The following is a 7,766-nucleotide window of genomic DNA, read 5'->3' on the forward strand; positions in this document are numbered from 1 at the left end:
AGGGGTGGATGAAGTGCTTCCGAGGTCGGCGCGGGGGCGGGGTCGTCACGGGGCAGGTCCTAGAGGAGAGCGAGGGCACCCCCTTGTGGCCACGATGGGAACGACACTCCTCGTGGACGGGATCTATCTCCCTGGGCCTGGCGCTGAGCGTCCACTCCAAACAGTAGGCAATATCTTAGAGCTTCTCCTTCTTCACCTTCTTGGGCAGCTTTTAAAGAAACGAAAAATAGCATGCACTGTTCTAGCTGTGTTATTGTTATGCTCATTTTACAGATGTGGAAAATAAGGTAAAATAACTTGCCTTAGGTCACAATGCTGAGAACAGGCTGCCTGGCTCGAAAGCACGGGGCTCTGAAACACCACACTAATTTGCCATAAAGCTTGGTCTCCTGGGGGTTCTGGATCTGGGCCTCTTCTCCTGCACACTTCCTGAGGGTTTCCATTTCCACCTGCCTACCCAACCAGCCCTTTCTCTTGGGCTCCATGCCCACTTAACCATTCAATGACTAGACAACTGCATCTGAATATCCCATTGTCGCCTCAATATCAACTGGTCCAAAATGCAATTCACCATCTCCCTCCTAAGTCTCTTCCTATAATATCCAATGCAAAACAGCCAATGATATCTCCATTCACCCAAACATTCCAACCTGGAACCTGGATTTCATCGTCAAGTCAAAGTCAAAATTAAAATCCCAATGAGGTACCATTTTACCTCCATTAAGATGGCTTAGAGAGAGAGAGTTAGAGAGAGAGAGAGAGAGAGAATATCAACAATTGGTGGTGACATAGAACCCTCATGTACTGCTGGGGTGGGTGGGCAGGGGGTGAGGGGGAATGTAAAATGGTATAGCCACATTTAAAAATAGTCTTGGTGGTTCCTCAAAAACTTAAACATAGCTCTGGCCAGTGTGGCTCAGTTGGTTGAGCACAGTGCCATGCACCAAAAGGTCACTGGTTTGATTCCCAGTCAGGACACATGCCCGAGTTTTGGGCTCAGTCCCCAGTAGGGGCGTGCAGGAGGCAGCTGATCAATGTTTCTCTCTTATATGGATGTTTCTCTCTTGTTCTCTCCCCATCTCCCTTCCTTTCTCTTTAAAACCAATAAAAACGTATTTCAAAAATAGTTAAACATAGTTATGATTTAACCCACCAATTCCACTCCAAGGTTTACCCAGGGGAAATAAGCATGTGTCCACCTGTATACTAATAACTGGTTGGAAACAATCCACATGTTCATCAGCTGATGAATGGACAAGTAAACTTTGGCATATCCATACAACAGAATGTTAGTAATACAATGAAGGACATCTACATGCAACGACATGGATGAACCTTGAAAACATTATATTAAGTGGGAGAAGGTAGTATAGTCAATGATATATGAAAGACCACATATTTTATGATTCCATTTATATAAAATAGAATAGGCAAATCTGTAGTAGATTAATGGTTGTCTAGGGTTGGGGGAAATGGGAGGATTAAAGGTTGACAGTTACTGGGTATGGGGTTTCTTTTTTGAAGTGATTTAAGTGTTCTGAAATTAGTGATGATGGTGGCACAACTTTACTAATATACTGAAAGCTACTGAATGGTGTACTTTAAGTGGGTGAGTTATATAGCATGTGAATTATATCTCAATAAAACTTTTACCAAATATTGGACACAGGATTAAAATAGATATTCCTCCAAAAAACATACACAAATGGCCAATAAATGCATGAAAAGATGCTCAACATCATAGCCATCAGAAAAATGCAATCAAAGCTAATGCTAAGCTACTGTTTCATACCCACTAAGATGGTATAATGAAAAAGACAGACAGTAACAGTGTTGACGAGAATGTGGAGAAATTTCAGCCCGTACCATTGCTAATGGGAATGTAAATGGTGTAACTGCTGTAGAAAAGTTTGGCAGCTCCTTACCATTTGACTCGGCAATTCCATTCCTAGGTATATACTCTAGAAATGAAAACATATGCCCCCACAAAAATTATACACAAATGTTTATAATACCACTACTCATAATAGTCTAAAAGTGTGCATTAATTAATGAATAAACAAAATGTGGTATATCTGTACAATGGAATATTATTCTCAACAAAAAGAAATGAAGTATTGATACATGTTACAACATGGGTGGGTTTTAAAAACATTATGCTATGAGAAAAGCCAGTCACAAAAGGCCAAATAGTATATGTTCCATTTATATGAAATGTTCAGAATAGGAAATTCATAGAGACAGTAGATTAGTGGTTGCTAGGGGCTGGGGCAGGGAGAAATGGAGAATGACTGCTAATGGATATGGAGTTTCTTTAGGGGTAATAAAAATTTTCTGAAGTTAGATAGTGGTGATGGTTGTATAACCTTATGACTATACTAAAAACCATTGAATATTACATTTTAAAGGGGTAAATCCTAGGCTATATAAATTATATCTCAATTTTAAAAAAATACCTCAAATCTCATCATCCAAAAAGTATCACCATTAACATTATGGTAACATTCCAGATATCTTTCTATGCATGTATATGGCTTGAAAGGTGGATTGGATGGATGGATGAATAAATGGATGGATGATGGATGGATGGATAGCTATACTGATTGAATACGCAATCAACACTCTTTAAAAGAAGGGGAAAATACAATAAATTCTATGTTTATTAAAAAGTATCTGTAGCCCTAACTGGTTTGGCTCAATGGATAGACAGAATCACCTCCCAAAATTTGGGTTCATGTACCCAATGCCCTAGTAGGCCAAAACATTGGGACACTGGTACTTGGAGTCAGAGAAAGGTTTATTGGATCTGGCTGAGGCAAGAGGATGACAGAAGAAGATCTCTCAAATGCGGCTCTCTCAAAAACACAAAAGTAGGGAGTTTTTATGCAGCTAGGGAGGAGGGGAGGGGAGGTTCCAGGGAACTGAGAGAGAAGTCTGTTTCTTTAGTCATAGATAACACTTTTTTCACATCAGAGTCCTGGGAGGCAGCAGCTGGTCACAGAAACCTTGAAGACATTCTTCCTTTCTGCAAAACAAACGCATAAATTCTCCTTGTGACCCTGAAGTTATCTCCTCCCGCTTGACAAATAGACACCACATCAGCAACTTACAACGACATTCACGAGAACAAAAGGAGCTGAGCAGAAAGAGCGATTAACATGTGAACAAAGGCCTACTTAAGAACTAAATTATTTAATTCTATTCTACAGAAATACTAGGGGCATTAAAATCAGGAGGGGCTGGGCTACAGCCACTCCTCACCGGTTGTCATTCTATGCTGTGCTGCAGGACGGTGACCTGCACAGATTGCTTGATTCAATCGGTTTCTAGCTGGGTTTAGCCAGTAAATGTCACCGCAGGACACAGAAGCCTGGAGAAGTGAGGTGAGTACACTTAATCCCTCAGATTTCTCTTTGGGGGTTGATGCATTTCTCCACGTAGGTCCCAGCCTTCTTCATGCAGCTGCCCTCTCTGTGTTCTAGTGGCCTTTCCTTCCTCTTCTACCTTTGAGACTAAGTGGATACAGGTCTTAGCTGTCACTAGTTCTGCAATGCAGTAATCCCCCTTGTTGGTTTCTTTAAACCCTGCCCCTGCTTTTGTAAATAGTACCATCATTAAACTCTCTTCAAATTCATGAGGAACTCAAGAACTTAAAAATATTTAGCTTAACTAGGTAGTTAATAGGCTTGATAATTAATGCGTGTAAAAAGCTATTGTTCCAGGAACTAAAATGTGTGACGGCCTATCCCCAGGACTTCAGGAAAACTGGAAGCAATTTGACCCTTGTGCCCAGGAGGACTGGACATGATCAAGATGGTATCCAAGCCATTGTGCTCCAGGAAGAGACTTTCCCGCAGCCCAGGTCACTATCAGCAGATGAAGGGATGCTCAGAAAATCACCTGACTGCAGCTTTTATCTGACTAACCTTTTCCCCTGAATTTCAAACCCTTTACCTACACTTTTCTTCTCCTTATATAATAAAAAAGGGCAGACTCGAACCTGGCTGGTGTGGCTCAGTGGTTGAGCTTCAACCCATGCATGAACCAGGAGGTCATGGTTCTATTGCAGATCAGGGCACCTGCTTGGGTTGCAGGCTCAATTCCCAGGAGGAGGCAGCCGATCAATCATTCTCTCTCATCATTGATGTTTCTCTCAAAAAAAAAGGCGGCCTTGAGATGTAGGATGGGTACATAACCTGCCATCTTCTCATATCGCTGGCCATCTGAATAAAGCACCCATTAAGATTCAATTCTCGTTTCTACCTATAGGTGCTGGTAGCATGAACACTGACTTTTCGGGTTTCAAAATTATCCCATTTTAATATCCCAGGAACTAGACTCCTACAAAGTTTTAAATATGTGTTAATCAGTGTTAGTATAAATCAGCAGTACATTTAATAGTTATAAAATTGTACTAGGATTAAAACTGATTTGATAGTATTATTATCAATCAGTTTTTAATACAAGAAAAAAGAAATTAAAGTGAAATGAAAGGAATTGTTGAACTTTAAATACTTCCTTACCACAAAAGATATTGTTTCCCCAAAGCTACTTCATTCGTTAGAGGTCAAGAGCTATTGTTTAGATTGAAATGTTACTTCTTAAAAATTCTCGATATTTTTTATTGATTTCAAAGAGAAAGAAAGGGAGAGAGAGAGAAACATCAATGATGAGAGAGAATCATTGATCAGCTGCCTCCTGCACTCCCCACACTCAGATCGAGCCTGCAACCTGTGCCTGTGCCCCAACTGGGAATCGAAACATGACCTCCTGGTTCATAGGTCAACGCTCAACCACAGAATCACTCCGGCCAGGTCTCTAAAGATTTTAAAATACATGTTTCAATCTAAACAATAGCTCGTAACTCCCAGCTTTGAAAGATATATTTGAAATCTCACATTTCCTTTAACCTCACTCTTTCATCTTCTGATTTTTGTTAGTTATATTATTATGTTTGCATTACTCAAACTTATCCCATTCATACTCTGTTCTGTAACCATCATTCCCATAATTGTTTGTTACTGGTCATACTATTTAAATGGATCAATGTTTATCCCCAATCCTTTTATATGACTTTTCTATTACTGAGTTCTTTATATTGATTAATCTTTTAATTGACTTAATGTCATTGTCAAACAGTTATTGCTATTTTTGTTGTTCTGAAAGTTACATCATGGATGTTATATTCCTTTAACATTTTCATGTTTGACAAAGTCTACCTTTGCCTTTTTTATATTTGAATAATATTTTATCTGGGCTGAATATTCTTAAGTAGCATTTTCATTTTCTCAGAATTTTATAAACAAAGCTCCACTATTTTTCTTGAATATTTATTTTGAGAAGTCTGAAGTTAGCTAACCACATTTTTTTTTTACCAACCTTAAATATGACTTGCTTTATCTGTTTGAAATACTTAAAAAATTATTTTATTCTTGAAGTTTGAGTAATTTTTGTGTCAGGTGCTTTTTCTCAAAATTTCAAGGAACACTATGTTCTTTCAATCTGTAAATTTACTTTAAATTTTTTATTTATTGACTTGAGAGAGAAGAAGAGAGAGAGAGAGATTTGTTGTTGCATTTACTTATGTGTTCACTGGTTGCTTCTTGCATCTACTCTTGGCGTATTGGGACGATGCTCTAACCAACTAAACTATCCGGCCAGAGCCCAGATTCACCTCCTCCTTCATTTTAGGAAAATTCTCTTTGAATAAGTCTCTGACATTCTACTCAGTGGGTTTTTATTCAGGAATAGCTGCTATCCTTGTCCTAAATTACTTTATATGACTTTCATATTTATTAGCATCTCTCTAATTTCTTGAAGCTTTGTCATTTTCATCTGCATCTTTTGTGATTATCTCAAACTAGAAATAGATCCACATATATCTGCCTCACTAATTTTTGGCAAAGATGCAAAAGTAAGTCAATGGTCAAATGATAGCCTTTTCCACAAATGGTGCAGGAGCGATTGGATATTCCCAGGCCCCCTCCCTCCAAAACCCAAACCTCACACCTTATAAAGAAATTAATTCAAAATGAGTTCTACGGACTTAAGTAGAAGTTATAAAACTACAACTTTTAGAAAACACAGGATAAAATCTGTGACTGTGGGGCTGGAAAAAGAGTCTTTTAGATTTGACCCCAAAAGCATAATCCATAAAAGAAAAAATGATAAACTGGACTTCATACAATTTTTTTAAAAACTTGTTCTGTGAAAGACACTGTTACAGAATGAAAAGACAAACTACAAGAGGGGTGGAGGGAGGTCAAAGTGGGTAAAGGGGGTAAAATATATAGTGAAGGAAGGAGACTAGACTTTGGGTGGTGAGCGCACAATGCAATATATAAATGATGTATTATAGAATTGTACACTTGAAACATGTAATTTTATTAATGAATGCCATCCCAATAAATTTATTTTTTATTAATTTCAGAGAGAGAAAGAGAAAGAGAGAGAGAGAGAAATGTTGATTTGAGAGAGAAACGTAGATTGGTTGCCTCCCACATGCACTCCAACCAGGGATCAAACCCACAACCCAGGCATGTGCCCTGACGAGAAATGGAACCTGCAAACTTCCAGTGCACAGGATGTCACTCAAACAACGGAGCCACAGCAGAGCTAAATTTAATTTTTTTAAAAAGACGAGCTACAGACTTGGAGAAAATACTTGTAAGGCACATATAACAAATGACTTCTGTCTAGAATATATTTTTTTTAAAAAACTCTCAAAACAGTTAAAAACAAGCAATCAAATTACAAAATGGGCAAAAGACATGGACAGGAATTTCACTGAAGAAATAAGCACATGAAAAGATGCCCAACACCATATGAGAAATGCAAATTAAAATCCTAGGGTATCACCACATGTGACAGAATGGCTCAAGGAAAAAAGACCAATAGCACCATATGTTGGTGAGGATGCAGAGAGACAAGATCTCTCATACATTGCTAGTGGGAATGTAAAATTCCAGAGTGGTACAGTCACTGTGGAAAATTGTTTGACAGGTTCTGAAAAAAATTAAATATGTGCTTAATATACAACCCAGCAATTATACCCTTGGGCATCTATCCCAGAGAGATGAAAACACCTATATGAATAGTAATAGCAGCTTTATTCATGATAGCTCAAAACTGGAAACAACTCAAATGTCCTTAAAAAGATAGCCTGGCTGTTGTGGCTCAGTGGTTGAGTGCTCACCCATGAACGAGAAGATCATCGTTGGATTCCAGCTTAGGGCACATGCCTGGCTGCAGGCTTGATCCCCAGTAGCGGATGTGCAGGAGACAGCCGATGGATGATTCTCATCATTGATGTTTCTCTCGCTCCCTCTCCCTTTCTTTCTCTGAAATCAATAAAAACATTTTTTTAAAAAGGTAAGTGGTTAAACAGTGGTACATCCATACTATGGAATATTACTCAGCACCAAAAAGGAATGAACTCTCAATAAATGCAACATGGATGGGCCTCAAAAGAATTATGCCAATCTTGAAAGATTGTATACTATAATTCCATTTATATAAAATTATTTTTTAATACATTTTATTGATTTTTTACAGAGAGGAAGGGGGAGGGATAGAGAGTTAGAAACATCTATGAGAGAGAAACATCGATCAGCTGCCTCCTGCACTCCCCCTACTGGGGATGTGCCCGCAACCACATGCCCTTGACAGGAATCGAACCTGGGACCCTTGAATCCACAGGCCAACGCTCTATCCACTGAGCCAAACCGGTTTCGGCAATTCAATAAAATTTAAAAAGATCTATAAAG

General features: G+C 38.8%; 1 long non-coding RNA gene across 1 annotated transcript in view; it reads right to left on the reverse strand.

Annotated features, from left to right (window-relative positions):
- Positions 1 to 1,078: 1,078 nt before the first annotated feature.
- LOC107184860 overlaps positions 1,079 to 7,766 on the reverse strand; it is a 17,560-nt gene continuing 10,872 nt past the window's right edge. Inside the window, exon 3 of the long non-coding RNA XR_001515764.1 lies at positions 1,079 to 1,091. This is a non-coding gene — a long non-coding RNA (uncharacterized LOC107184860). The remainder of the gene's footprint in view (positions 1,092 to 7,766) is intronic.

Source organism: Myotis davidii, unplaced genomic scaffold, assembly GCF_000327345.1.
Source record: "Myotis davidii unplaced genomic scaffold, ASM32734v1 scaffold125, whole genome shotgun sequence".
NCBI lineage: Eukaryota > Metazoa > Chordata > Mammalia > Chiroptera > Vespertilionidae > Myotis > Myotis davidii.